Source organism: Rhipicephalus microplus, chromosome 10 (assembly GCF_043290135.1).
Source record: "Rhipicephalus microplus isolate Deutch F79 chromosome 10, USDA_Rmic, whole genome shotgun sequence".
Classification (NCBI taxonomy): Eukaryota; Metazoa; Arthropoda; class Arachnida; order Ixodida; family Ixodidae; genus Rhipicephalus; species Rhipicephalus microplus.
The window spans coordinates 56168454-56183331 of record NC_134709.1 but is presented as its reverse complement, the minus strand read 5'-3'; positions in this window follow the sequence as shown (position 1 = coordinate 56183331).

Sequence of the window (14878 nt, the reverse complement as noted above, 5' to 3'; positions counted from 1 at the left end):
GGCTAGTACGGGTCAACTGGAAACTTCAGCTGTCCCTCTCTTACTTTGAAGAAACGTGTGTGCCATCATCGAAGGAAGGCCTCTTCGCCGTGCGTTTCCAGCTGCTGATCTAGGTAATTCCACACAATGAGCTGAATTTTCTGTAGTGCGGGATAGGCGCCTCTATGCGCCTTGTGCCGTACTCCTGCTAAACAGCGTCGCCACCACAGTTCGTAGAAGGTTACTGTAAAGACCAGTCTTGCAAACAGCCCACGTTCTGTTCCATTGCGCGCCGTGCGAAAGCCAAAGAGGCGTTGTACCATGTGCCAGACGCCCCTCGCCACCAAGCACTGAAAGAGAGCATGTTGGGTCGTCTCTCTTTTGCCACAGTTTCGGCAGCGGTCATTTGGAACAACTCCCCAATGTGCTAACCGGTCGTGCGTAGGCAATGCCCTCTATCTTCTCAACCAATCCAATTCGCGCACCTGATTAGGTACGCGATTGCGACGCCACAGTTTCCATTTTCTCGTGGAGGATGCTGCTTCTTCCTCTTTGCTCAGTGTGCTACTTGTCACCATTTCGCTTATTTCTTGTGATGAAACATCTTCCAGATTGCATGAACCTATTGAATCCACTGTTCGTTTTAAGCTTCTGGTAGCTCTGTAAAACTTAAGCGTAATTTCTGTTCGTCGTCCGATGTACGGGTTGGCCGTGAAAGTACCTTTTAGTGTACTGCTCCAGTACATCATGAGCCTGTACTCGGGGTAGTTGCTGTCATTGAACAGCTTCTGTGTTGTTTTTGCAGCCAGTGCTCTCGTGAACGTTGCTATATCTGGGAGGCTCAAGCCTCCACGGTTTGTGGGAAGCTGTAAAAATTTCCTACGTACCTTTGCTGGTTTTCCTCCCCAGAGGAAGGTCCCCGCCATAGCGGCGAGGCGTCCTGCAACCCCGCGAGGTAGCAGGGTGATGTGTGCTATGTAAAACGCAAAAGTGCAGGCCTGTAACTTAATGACTTTTGCTTTTGCCGTTAGTGACAGGTTAAAATGAGTGGCTGCTGCTAGGACATCGGTAGATCTCCTAAGCACGTCATCCCAGGTCTTTTTTGATACATCTTCTGCTTCAAAGTAAACGCCTAACACCTTAACAGCTTGAACGTATTCTAAGTCTCCTGGCAATAGTTTTCTGAAGCCTCCAAAGCGCAATGCCTTACATTTGGTGGTGTTTAAAAGAGCACCAGGCAGATAGGAATACTCAGCAAAAATGTCAAGAAATGTACTATAGCTAGACAAGTTACGAAAAAATACCGAAATATCATACGCGTATGCGACAATTTTGAAGGTTTCCTTGCCTGGCATCGGGAAACCCACTATGCGCTCGCAGTTTGCAACCTTTCTAATCAAAGGCTCTAGAGACAAAATAAATAATACCGGAGACAACGGACAGCCTTTCCTCACCCCTTTTTGAATTGCAAAGCTTCAGGTCACTTCATTGTTGAAATAAAGACAGCTTGAGAGGTCCTGATAAAGTATTTCTACCAGTCGCACATACTGCTCTGGGAGGCCAAATATGCGCAAAATAGCGAAAAGATACCCTTGTTCAACTCTATCAAATGCTTTGGCCTGATCAAGAGAAATATATACTCCTGAGATTTGTTTTTCTTTGGCATATGCAAAGAGGTATCTGATGATTGTAAGAGGTACGAAGACGGAACGTCCTGGTACTGCACATGACTGCAAGGGGGACACAATCTCTTCCAAGAAAGGCCGCAGACACCGTGATAGCAGCGTGGCTACTAACTTATGGTCTGTGTTTAGAAAGGTAATGGGCCTCCACGCTTTAGGATCTGACGGCTCCATACCCTCTTTCAGTAATAGAATCACCCTTCCTTCGCCGAAGGACTGTGGTTTATGGCCATCACGCAACAAAATATTCACGAGATCAGTGATCGCATCTCACAAGATATCAAAGAAACGCAGATAAAATCCCGTGAGTATTCCGTACGGGCCTGGTGACGTGGACATATTCATTGATTTTAGGGCGTACCATACTCCTTCTTTATCACTTTATGCATATAATACTAAACAGTCTTACAAGCCTAGCGGTGGCAAACCTTCGCAAAAGGCTGAGAGTTTAGCAGTAAACTTGCCCTCCTGTGCGTCATGGTCTGCGGTAAACAGTTTTGCAAAATATTCTCGAAAAACTTTTTGAACTTCATGCGGGTCATTAACAATGGTACCATCCTCTTTCAGTGCCTCGTCGATGTAGCGGGGCTGACGTTGAGGATCTCGGTTTCTTTGCGCATATGTCAAGTTTTCAATTTCATCTGTCGATAAGTGCATTTCTCTTGCGAGCCTTGTAGCCTGGGACCTCTGCTTTAGAAGATTTTGATAATTTTTTGTGCTTCAAGGTATTCGAGCATAGCGAACGTAGTTGACCCACCTCTTTCAATTTTTTGAATGTGTCGGAGAATTTCATTCATCTTGGCGGTGAGGCGAGCATGGCGCGCTTTTCCTGCCTGTTGAGCTATGAGGCGCAAACGAGATTTCAATTGGTCTCATGTAGTTGGAGTTATTTCACTTCTGCCAGTGAGGCCGCCAGCTCAGTTTGAAGTACGGAAATACTTTCGTCGTCATGAAGAATAGCTGGGTCCATACTTCATTAATTCTGGATTTTCGTTGTTGTGTTCACGTTAAACGTGAAGAGTAACGGAGCATGATCGCTGGGTATCTGCTGGCTTGGCGCAAGCTGGACCACCTCACATGCTTGTAGGTTCGCTAAAAAGCCTTCGGGCACATCAACTCTATCAATTCGGCTTTGTTGAATGCCACAAGCGCGGGTTGCGACGAATCCGACTCCATGTAGAGTTAACCACCCATCTGACAGCTTGAGATCTTGAACTAATTGCTGTAGTTCTCTGGCGTAATAATTGTTGGCGCCTTGGCCGGGATCCCTGATGTCTCGTGTAGTATCGAGCACGCAGTTGAAAATTCCGACAAGCACATATGATATCAGCTCGACCAAAAAAATTCTGACACCTTTATAAAACCAATTAGTTTCTGACCTTGTTACGGGCGCATATAAGTTGACAAATCTGACTCGTTTGCAGTTAAGTACCACATCTACTGTTATGATGCGGCCTTCGTTGTCAACTAGACAGTGAGCACCCCTCCTTAGCGTTGCGTTCATGAAAACAACTCCTGTGCCACGTGCACGCGCATCTGTGAGTGAGAAGAAGGCCTCTACATGAAACCTTTCCTGAAGCTCTGCAACGTCAAGCTCAGTACGAAAGTTTGTCTCCTGCAAAAAGAGCATATCCACGCGATGCGCCCGCACGAGGTCAAGTACTGCGTGCTGCTTCACCGGATTTCGAAAACCGCGAACATTGAACGACATAAAAGAAAGTGATGTCATTGTTGAAATAAAGGTGGGGAAGTTGCTTAAAGGAAAGAAAAGGAAAGAGAGTTGAGAGCCAAATGCCAAAAGTACATATCGTCGTCGCTCACAGTTGGTGACGTTTGCTTTGGTGGTGATCCCACGCGGGGTTTCTTAAATGTTCCCTGTTTAGCGGAGTCACTGCCGCTGCTCCCACTGCATGGCTTGGATCGGCGTTGTGAACTCGAAGGACTCGATGCGTCTGCAGATCGTGCAGGTTTTGTAGAAACCTCGATGTCCGCCGGTTTGCTCCGCGTTGGTGGTCGGCTTCTTAGCTGCTTCATCGATGTCAAAGTCATAGCGTTCGTGTTCTTCAAGGTTGTCGACATTCCAAGGTTAGCGTTTGGTGTGCTGTCACTGGCGTCTGTCGCTGTCGCGGCAGAGGAAATCAAGCCCAAACCTCATAAGCGTGAAAATGCACGCGACAGCGATGAGCGACGCGACGTAGATCGTCTTCGCGCGATCAGTCGCTAGCGCAGGCAAACCTCGTTCACGCGACAGCTTCGGCGAGCGAATTCCACTGTTGCTGGCATGAGGCCGTCTACTCACACCAAGAAAACCACGCAGCGAGCGGTATGCAATTTAAAAATAAGATATATTGTTGTGTAATGAAACGGAAAGTGTTTATTATTGCTTTGCAGCACTTTTTTATATGCACATGCGTAATAAACATTGCGCTATTTCTTGTTGCGCATACGTGGCTCGGGCAGGGTCACGTGCACCTATGTAGTTTATCTTTTCCGGTTTTTCGCTATTGGCTGCTTGAGCCCAGCACTTCCGGGCGATGAGCGACGGTTTCCAAATCTGAAGAACCGAGTGATCGCGCGAAAACGAGCACGCGACACGTCGCGCGAACGCCCTGTTTCGTCGCTCATAGCGTCGCTCGTCGCTGTCGCGTGCATTTTCGCGCTTATGAGGTTTGGCCCTCAAAGCAGTGCTTTCTGCGACGCCTCTTGTAATGGGTACCTGTTCGTCCGGCGTTTGGCACTTCTCGGACGCCATTGATGTGCTGCAGTTATGTCGAGTTTTCATGCTGCCTACTAGTGAAGAAAAATCACTGGGCGTTTCCGCGGAACTCCCATTTGGGTGTTCATGTTGCGTCTGAGCGGGCTGTTCATTTGAAGTTGCCCCGCCTGGCGTACCGGCCGGCTTGACGCGAGTAGCGTCTTCCGACTGCGCGTCTACGAAATCATCGGACAGGCTCTCTTCTTCCAAGTGGTCTGGTGTCTTGACTAGTGTCGTTTTCTTTTGAGGACGCAGTACTTCATAGGTTCTAGATTGCGTGGCCACACTTGAGGAGCTTGAAGAGGATTCTTCAATTGTTGGGAAGTCTTGGGCACTCGATGATGACGTCTTCTGAGCTGCGTCTGCGTATGATCTGCGCTTGAAACATTCTTTGGTCGGGTGATCACCTCCACACCTTCTGCAGGCTTCACTGCATTCTTCCACAGCCTGTCCATACGCGCTGCACCTATGACTAAAAGGTGTTTCACAGGCCACGGCCATGTGGCCTTCGTTGTGGCAACGCGCACAGACGCGACGCATGCCACGGTACTCCAACATAACGCGGTGTCCGTGGATTGAAATGAAGTTCGGTGCCAGCTTTGCCATTTCCATTTTCACCACTTGTGTACCGATAAATGTAGACTGACGTCGTTGCAGAGTACCATATGTTATACTACGCACTTTGCCGAAAGGCTGCAAGGCAGAGACGACCGCGTCATCGGGTACGTACGGTGGCAACCTGTACACACTCGCGAACACACTTGGTGGGCACACGACATCCACTTGAACTTTTTTCTTTTGAAGGACAAAACCTTCATTCACCCTGAGCTTGGTGGCTTGTTCCGCTGTCCTCGTTGCGACCAAGAACTTCAAAGCGCCGAGGTGTTGCAGGAACAACACCCCTTCGCTACCAATCGTCTCTTCGAGACACTTGATGATCTCATCGACGGAGACCGCGCCTTCAGGAACGGTAAACGTGAAACAATGTTCTTTTGCCGGGTTGCATGCATACTGGCCTCGATGCCATCTTCCCAGGGGCCCCAGGGGTCGGCGACTTCTCGGCCGAAGCCCCGGGGAACCTGAAGGCGGGTTAGACGCCGAAGAGACGCCGAAGACACGCCGCCGAAACACTGGACGCACGCGTCGGCGAGAGCCGCACACACACAATAAAACACGAACGCTGATAGCGAAGCTCCTTATAGCGGCACCCTTTCGTCCCTCGTGGCCGTTGTAGTAGTGTGTAACAAGTCCAACATTTTAACCTTTAAGGTGGTGCCGGTGAGACATTTCTTCTGGGCGTTGTTGAACAATAAAAGATATTGCTAAATGTACATGCCAATGGCTGCTAAGGGGGAATGAGAGACAGGAGAATTCCGCTTTTAGTTAACGCGCACGCTGCGAATTTTTTATTGTTCAACAACGCCCAGAAGACAAGAAAGTGTTACTACGTTATACTCGCTGGGCGTAACCTCCTAGGTTTCAAAAAGGTTTAGCGAGCACTGGGCCGCAGTGAAGTGACGTCCCGGCAAACACGGACTGAACCCCGGTCCTTTCAAGATGTTTTCGCTCGTTTCTTAAACCCACACAAAAAAAAGGAAAAGAAAACCTTCGGTGTAACGAATGGGCATTCCGGAGTGGAGTACCTGAAAGGATTATTTCTACTCTTCTCGTGGGCTTTGCGCGCAAACACGAGGACTGGACGGCGCCTTGTCGTCTACATACAGTGTGACAGTGTACGGTGGAGATAATCCGCGCGCACCCTTCAGACTTGTGGCATGGGGGAGCAGCAGAGCACCTTTTGTTGGTTCGGAAAATGCGACCCTGCCGTAGCGCCTGTGCCGGGTCCAGCCTGACTTTCCGTCAGCCTCCGTGGCTCCAGAGCTCATTACTGCGTTCTGCGCGGATGGCCACCCGCGGCATTAAATGACGAAGAAGCGGCGGCTACGTAGAATTTCGCGGGAGACACCGAGCTGCATGGAGACGTCAAGACTCGTTCTGCACATCGGCTCATCAAGTACCAGAAACCGGGACGATTGGCTCGGCCGAAAACATTTTGGCACAACATTGCAAACTCCGGACGTTGGCCATTATAGATGACGCACTTTGTCGGAAGCATCGAGACCATTGTTCGCCCGTAATTAAAGTGTCTTCGGACGGCTCGCCCATCACTCTCCCTGAGGCTTGAGTTTGTACATTGTTACTTGCTCGGCTTTGTATGGGAGAGGGTTTTCTACTGGTGCGGGCCACGGGAGCAGCCGTCGAAGATGACACACACCGACTGACAGAGAAATGTGTCGTGTCAACAGTGGCAATTGGTTAGGTGCCACGAAGGGGCGGAGTCGGGTCCTACAAAAAGGGACTACGAGACGATACGAGGAGGTCAGAGATACGATGCGAAAGGAGTCGGAGAGATATACGATGCGATGAGCTCGAGATGGTAGAGAGGCAAGGACGGTACGATGAGGAATGAAAGTTAGGCATAGGAGGCGAGTGAATGGAGCGTTACGAAAGAGGGCTAAGATAGATATCACTGAAAGGCACGACGTAGACGACGATGACGAAGACGATGAAGACGCTGACGGATTGGACAGATCAGGCCTCGACGCCAAGAACCAACCTTCGGCCCCAATTCGAGCAGCCAACTCCGAGGATCCGACTACATGACATTCTGTGAGACGAACTTCACCTCCCTTACTTAAACGAGCTTTGCGGGAAGGGATGCGGCATATTGAGACATTGCGCGGTTTTTTTAAATAATGACTCTATCATTTGTGTTGTCCTGTGCTTTTTTATATGCTTACCCTTGTATTGTTACAGTTACTTTCTTTATGTGCCTGCCCTGTGTCGAACGTCGCGAGTGTCTAAATCATCTGCTATAATTTCGTGTAGTGGTTGATGTACGCGAGTATACAATCTTTGCAGTTAGTAATAAATTAAATGAATCAGTGAACAGTAACAGGTCATAGTGTCTTTTACTTCCCGGCCCCAGCACGAATCCCTGTATGTGGGAAGTGATTGAGACACGTAGCCAAGAGGGAACCGGATAGAAAAAAGGGTTGAGTGTTCTTCCCTCTCTTTGGAAATCGGTGGCGTAGCAGGGGACGTCTCAAGTGGTGGCCGCCGTGGGATTACTGCTGGGGCAACGGTGCGAGATTTCACCCTCGTACTAGGGAAGGAGAGGCGGCAAAATGAACGAGCAGGCTACCAAGATGAGCGACAGAGACGACCCACTAGAAATGAGCGCGTTAATGTTAGCGGACATGGTTTCATCGTTTACGGGAGGTGATACGGGTCCGGATATTGGGGTTTTCTTGAAAATTTTGGAGCAGGTTGGTCGCTTGGGTGGATGGCGGGATAGTGAGCTGGTCTGCATAGCACGATGTAAGATGGTAGGCGCGGCGCACCATTTTGCGTGGTGGGATGATGGCGTCGCTGCGGCTTCAACTTTTTCTGAGTTCAAATATTTGGCCCCCAAGAGGTTCGATACGGAGCCACTTATTTTTAAAACGGAACGGTTTTTAAACGCGAGGAAGAAGGCAGATGAGGAGGTGTGGTCATTTGCAAGTCGCTTGCGCATCCTCGGGACCGCCACCCTGGCGAGCTCCGATAGGCAGGATCCGGTGGAAGCTTCACTGCGCCGCAAAATTCTAGCCGAACAATTGCTCTCGCAATTTTCAATAGGCCTGAGGGATCCGGTCCGCAGATTTGTTCTCTCTCTGGATCCAAAAACATTTGACGAGGCTATTGCCATAGCGGCCAAGGAGGAACAAAATGAGAAAGTGTCGTGGAGCCATACGTTACCCGTTCGATACGCAGAAGAGAACACGAATATTCATGAGATGCATAGCCGCCTTGAGTGCCTCGAAAAACTTGTGGAGAGCTTGGCAGTACGCAATAAGGTCGAACAAAATTGGCAGGAATCCCCGAAGCAACTCCCTTATCCCGGCGGGTGCTATAACTGTGGCAGATTTGGTCACTTTTGGCGAGAATGCCACCGATACCGGCGACGAAAGTCGAATCCGACGGGTGGCAGCGGCATTTACAAAGGCAAGAAGATGGTGGAAAAATCCGAACCTGGAAACCTAGACGCAACTCCTCCTCATGACGTTGACGCGCAGAGGTCAATCGCGGTCGTAAATATTCGCGAGGAAACAAGCTCCTTAAAAACGAGTCGCGGTTCACCGTGTGCGGATGTGGTTAATGTAATTTCCGTCATCGAGGAGGATGTTCCGCCAATGAGCGAGTGTGTGTTTGAGGGGAACGCTCGCACGCCGGTGCCACTGGGTGAAACAAAAGTTGTCGAGGTTGCTAGAGCTAATACAGACTGTTTAGCTGCGGTTTCTGCCTCGAAGGTCCCACGAGACGATGAGGCATTACCAATAGGAGTAGCAGATATAGAGTTGGACGAGAATGGGTTCTCTGAGGATGCAGTTGTCGGAGTCTAGGTTGACACGGTGGTAGACAGAATGTTAGAGAGAGTGGATGAGATCGAGGAATGCCTAGATCGCAACGGGGTAGTTTTTGTGAGGCCAGAGGGGAACTGCAGCACACTCGATGTACACCGCACCAAACCCGGGCATGCGCAGCGGTGTTCTTATAAGATAGCTTCGCACATGCCCCACTCCGCGACTGAGTCGAGTAGGTGGAAGTTCGGACCATCTAACGAGGGTCCGAGACTCCGAGTCGGGGAAGAGGTCTGCATACGTGTAGACTCTGAGCGCTCGGGGATCGGCTAGGGTCATAAGGGTCCGCAATGTTGTATGCCATTTTATGTTCTATAATTTCTACTCGGTCATTGTGCATGTTACTTTAGTAAAGACCTTCTGTCGAAGTTTAAGTTTTTTGTTTTGCTTTGGCTTGTACACTTAGTTTATTTTGTTGATTGTGTTTTGAAATGAGGCCAGGCAGGAGATGGTACGCGAGGGTAATTCATTATTGCTGCCTGTATGACCTATGTTCTCCCGCCATCCCGCTTTTCGTTTGGTTTGAAATGTTCAATAAGGTCTTGAAATTTTGTGCATGCGTGGAATGAAAGCGTATTGAAATGTGTGTATCCTCTGTTCGGTTGTGCCGAGAGTGGACAGTGCAGGCGAAGTGTGTGATGTACTCGCATGGTAGTGAACCTTCCGCACACATGACTGAACGCTGCGTGCCAAACCATCCGACGAGCAGCTGTGACCAGTGTGCGTTTTGTCCACGCGTCATCCACGAGTTTCTGCACGGATTCTGAAGGTTTCAAGTGTGTTGTGCGCGGTAGAAATACGGAATCAAACAGCTTCATGGTGGGTGATGATTCAGCGACAATCACAGATTGGTTCCTCTCAATGACGCGCCACCGCCAGGGCTGAATCACAAGTGTGCTGTGTTCGCGTATCGTATTCCTAAGACTGCCGCATTGTCTCAATTTCGCTGCGCAACACGAAGGCGCTATCCGCCCGCATTTCTCCTGTTTGAATTTCCCCGCTGGGAAAATTCTTCTGCAAGATGAAGGGATTGTGACGTCCCCGCAAACACGGACTGAACCCTGGTCCTTTCAAGATGTTTTCGCTCGTTTTTTAAACCCACACAAAAAAGGAAAAAAAAACCTTCGGTGTAACGAATTGGCATTTCGGAGTGGAGTACCTGGAAGGATTATTTCTACTTTTCTCGCGGGCTCCCCCGCGCAAACATGAGGACTGGGCGGCGCCTTGTCGTCTACAGACAGTGTGACAGTGTACGGTGGAGATAATCCGTGCGCACCCTTCAGATTTTTGGCATGGGGGAGCAGCAGAGCACATTTTGTTGGTTCGGAGAATGCGACCCTGCCGCAGCGCTTGTGCCGGGTCCAGTCTGACTTTCCGTGAGCCTCCGTGGCTCCAGAGCTCATTACTGCGTTCTGCGCGGATGGCCAACCGCGGCATTGAATGGCCAAGAAGCGGCGGCTACGGAGGATTTCGCGGGAAACACCGTGGTGCATGGAGACGTCGAGACTCGTTCTGGACATCGGCTCATCAAGTGCCAGAAACCGGGACAATTGCTTCGGCCGAAAACATTTTGGCACAGAATTGCAAACTCCGGACGTTGGCCATTATAGACGACGCACTTTTTGGAAGCATCGGGACCATTGTTCGCCCGTAATTAAAGTGCCTTCGGACGGCTCGCCCATCACTCTCCCTGAGGCTTGAGTTTGTACATTGTTACTCGCTCGGCTTTGTTTGGGAGAGGGTTTTCTACTGGTGCGGGCCGCGGGAGCGGCCGTCGAAGATGACACAAACCGACTGACAGAGAAATGTGTCGTGTCAACAGTGGCAATTGGTTAGGTGCCACGGAGGGGCGGAGTCGGGTCCTACAAAAAGCGACTACGAGACGATACGAGGAGGTCAGAGATACGATGCGAAGGGAGTCGGAGAGATATACGATGCGATGAGCTCGAGATGGTAGAGAGGCAAGGACGGTACGATGAGGAATGAAAGTTAGGGATAGGAGGCGAGTGAATGGAGTGTTACGAACGAGGGCTAAGATGGAAATCACTGAGAGGCACGACGTAGACGACGATGACGAAGACGATGAAGACGATGACGGATTGTACAGATCAGACCTCGACGCCAAGAACCAACCTTCGTCCCTAATTCGAGCAGCCAACTCCGAGGCCCCGACTACATGGCATTCTGTGAGACGAAATTCACCTCCCTTACTTAAACGAGCTTAGCGGGAAAGGATGCGGCGCATTGAGACATTGCGCGGTTTTCTTAATTAATGACTTTATCATTTGTGTCGTCCTGTGTTTTTTATATACATGCCCTTTTATTGTTACAGTTACTTTCTTTATGTGCCTGCCCTGCGTCGAACGTTGCGAGTGTCTAAATCATCTGTTATAATTTCGTGTAGTGGTTGATGTACGCGAGTATACAATCTTTGCAGTTAGTAATAAATTAAATGAATCAGTGAACAGTAACAGGTCATAGTGTCTTTTACTTCCCGGCCCCAGCACGAATCCCTGTATGTGGGAAGTGATTGAGACACGTAGCCAAGAGGGAACCGGATAGAAAAAAGGGTTGAGTGTTCTTCCCTCTGTTTGGAAATTGGTGGCGTAGCAGGGGACGTCTCAATGGCAAGAATACACTGAACTAGTATATACCATGAACTCGAGGTGGAAATTAGACACGAAGCGCAAGCCGTAAGAAAGTGTGCGTGTGCCTCTCCTCGTTCAGTTTTTGGAATGTCCGCTGGATGGTGGTGCTTCGATATGAGGAATATATGATGAAAAGATGTGAGAGGGTGGTACTTGGAGTGTTGAATAGATCGAATAACGGACACACAGGCAGATGCATGGACGGACGCACGGATGGTTGCATGGACGGATGAACGCATGGAGGGACGCAGGAGCGGATGCATGGACGAAAGCAGGGACGGATGCACAGATGAACGTGTGGGCGCACGAACAGAGGCACGCACGGACGGGCGGATAGAAGCACGGGCGGCCACACAGACATACTTATGGATGGACGGAAGCAAGAACGAATGGATGGACGGATGCGTCGCCCCACTATCCATCATTCACTCCGTGAATATGCTGATATTTTTTTACACTATAGCGCTGTTCATTTGAAGTTCCTCTTCTTGTGTCCCCGCTAATTGAGCGCTATTATTAGACCTCAACCCACTACACCAAGCCCTAATTTTAACAGGGCAGCAAACTTGACTGCTATATGAAACCAACAACACCTATAGCGGCTGTGTGCCCAGTATTCGCGCAACGAACGCCATTGCCCGCCACTGCTTTACTAAATATGCAGGAGAGAACACAGGAGCAAGAAATATTAGTTAGAATTTCCGGACAGACCCAACTAGTACCTGGGAAAGACTTAGAAACCACTGCGATTAATTCAGTCGTAAACATCGGAGTAGCGGGCGTCGGCATCACTCATTAACCGTTTCTACGGAGCGCTGGGGCGCTGAGTTTTTAGCTCATTCCTCTGAACTTCACGAAGCTTATAGTCGGATCTACTTCAAATTCCATTCAGCATGTGAACACTATTTTCATCTTAAGCAAACTCTTTCAATCGCCGCTTTCATGCCTCACTGTGGGGACGCATGCCAATGTCTTCATCCTCATCAGCCTGACAACATGGACTGCAGGGCAATGACCTCTCCCATGTTCCGCCAGTCAACTCACTTTTGGGCTTTCTGCTGCCACGTCGTACCTGCGAACTTCCTAATCCAACCTGCTCACCCAAATTTTTGTCTCCGTCTCACGCTTCTTTTTCCAGTTTGAATCCAGTCAGTACATATACCCTTAATTACTAGTGGTTTCGGGACATTCAACCCTGGATATTGTATAATGACGTCACAATGAGCTTAACTTGGATTTTCGCATGCTCTAAGAGAGAGAGAGAGAGAGATAAAGAAAAATCGTCACATAATTTCTACCACCTAAGCTTCGTTATTGTTGATCCGGCCGACTACAATTTTAGTTTGGCTCATGTCCACGACGGACGTAGCAGCGAGTGATCGAAAGGTGTAGAGACAGGAAGAGATCAGAGTAGGTCAGAAAATAAACGTGGGTTAAGGATAATAATGTCGAAATCAAGAAGAATAAGCGGACATGCCAACGTCATAGTGGCGCCACCGCGGTAGCTATGGAACTCGACTGGTAACCTGAAAGTCACGGGATCGAAGCCAAGCTGCGGTGGCTGACCTGTCGATGGAGGCGAAAATGATAGAGGCCCACGTACTTAAATTTAGGTGCACTTTAGATATCCCCATATGGTAAACACTTTCCGAGGCATCCAATACCACATCTCATAGTCACATTGTGGCATTCAGATGTTAAACAGCAAGTATAGTAACGTCAGAGTGGCCTTATTTCGGCGTTTTGCATTCCCTAATCATCAAACCATTTCTTCCACGCGATGTTTCAGTGCTCGTCCAGCGTACTAGATTTCTTTCCCATCCCCCCTCCCCCCTCTGTGAATTCGGCCCTTGTGTCTGGGAATATATTTACTTATCCTGGAGTACTGCCATGCACCAGCTCAGCTCTTAGAAGTTCCCAAACCAGCTCTAAAATTAATAAGAACAATCGCGGTATTTTCTTCCAGTGTTACACAACCTTGCGGCACCATTCGTGACGCCGGTTCTTTGCACACGTGACATCAGGATGAAATAAGCAAGGTAGGCGACCATCCGGAAAAGATATTTCCCGTATATCGACCGATTCACCGATATACGGGAGATATCTTTTCCAGATTGTCGCCTACCCTGCATCAGCATGTAGTGCGTAAAGCTGACTGGATCATCCCTAAGTGCCGACAATCCACGTCTTTTTTGAGCAAAGTAGGCGGGGGCGAGGAGGTGGTGTTTGCAAGAAGGGTAGTGAACGTGAGAATTATACTACTTTCTTGTCTTTGAACGCGATGCGGTTTAGGGGCTCCTTAACATCTTGTACATGCTCTATCCACACGGCCGCACCACACGTACCGGGACACCTGCCGCACGCTGATGGAGGGTGAAAGATTGTTGCTGATTTTCGGCCCGTGCAGTGAAGCTGTGCTGATATAGCGCATAAAGGCTCTAAAGGGGCTCTGAAACATTTTAAAGACGATATTTTTTCTCGGGGTACTTCGACACTAAAATTGTATTCTGTCTGTCTGTCTTTCTGTCTGCACATTTGTCTGTTTTTCCACCGTAACGATACTCCAAACGGCATCAACGATGCCCCAAACGGCCAACCCCATCCGCAGAACCCACCAATATTGCTCAAGTTTCAGCGTTCATACTTGTGCGATTGTCAATGAAAGCGCAAATATTTTGCACATCTGATGCACCATTACGACTCGTCAATATTTTGTACGTTTGTCTTGGCGTACATAAATAATTTTAAAGGCCGTAGTGTTTATCACGCTGCGCTGACAAAGCAACGCGTTGCCAGAAAAGGCAAGTGTTTCGAACCCTGTGCTAAGACGGCACGGTGGTGGCATCTACCCATCACTACGCGTTCTACACCTTATCGCCTCCAAGACAGGCGTGGATGCCTTGTTTTGTTTTTGAAGATAACTGCCAGGTAGCGCTCTTGTCGAACGTGCCTCAATGCACTCGTTCGCCTTCGCTGCACGGATCGAGACTCTCAACCGCAGCGTCACTATAATACAACACATCGATTTTCTCGCGCAGAACGTCAAATAAACGTTTTGCTCACTCTCTCCAGGCGCAAAACTATCGTCTTTCGACGACATTTGCTGTGAAACATGCAGATATGGGGCCAATTTTTCGTTGAAATTTTCCAATGGCTTTGTTGCGTGCGCTTCTTCAGTCGCAAAAAGGCTAGTGCAAAAAGATTTAGAATTCGTGAAGTTCACGTGGAATTATAACCAGATTATTCGCACCCGTCCAGAGCTTCCCATATCGTTTTGTTCCAGCATGCCAGCTGAAAGGTAGGCAGGGTTGGACCGCGAAAGGGCGAGAACGGCATTATCTCGCCTCTAAA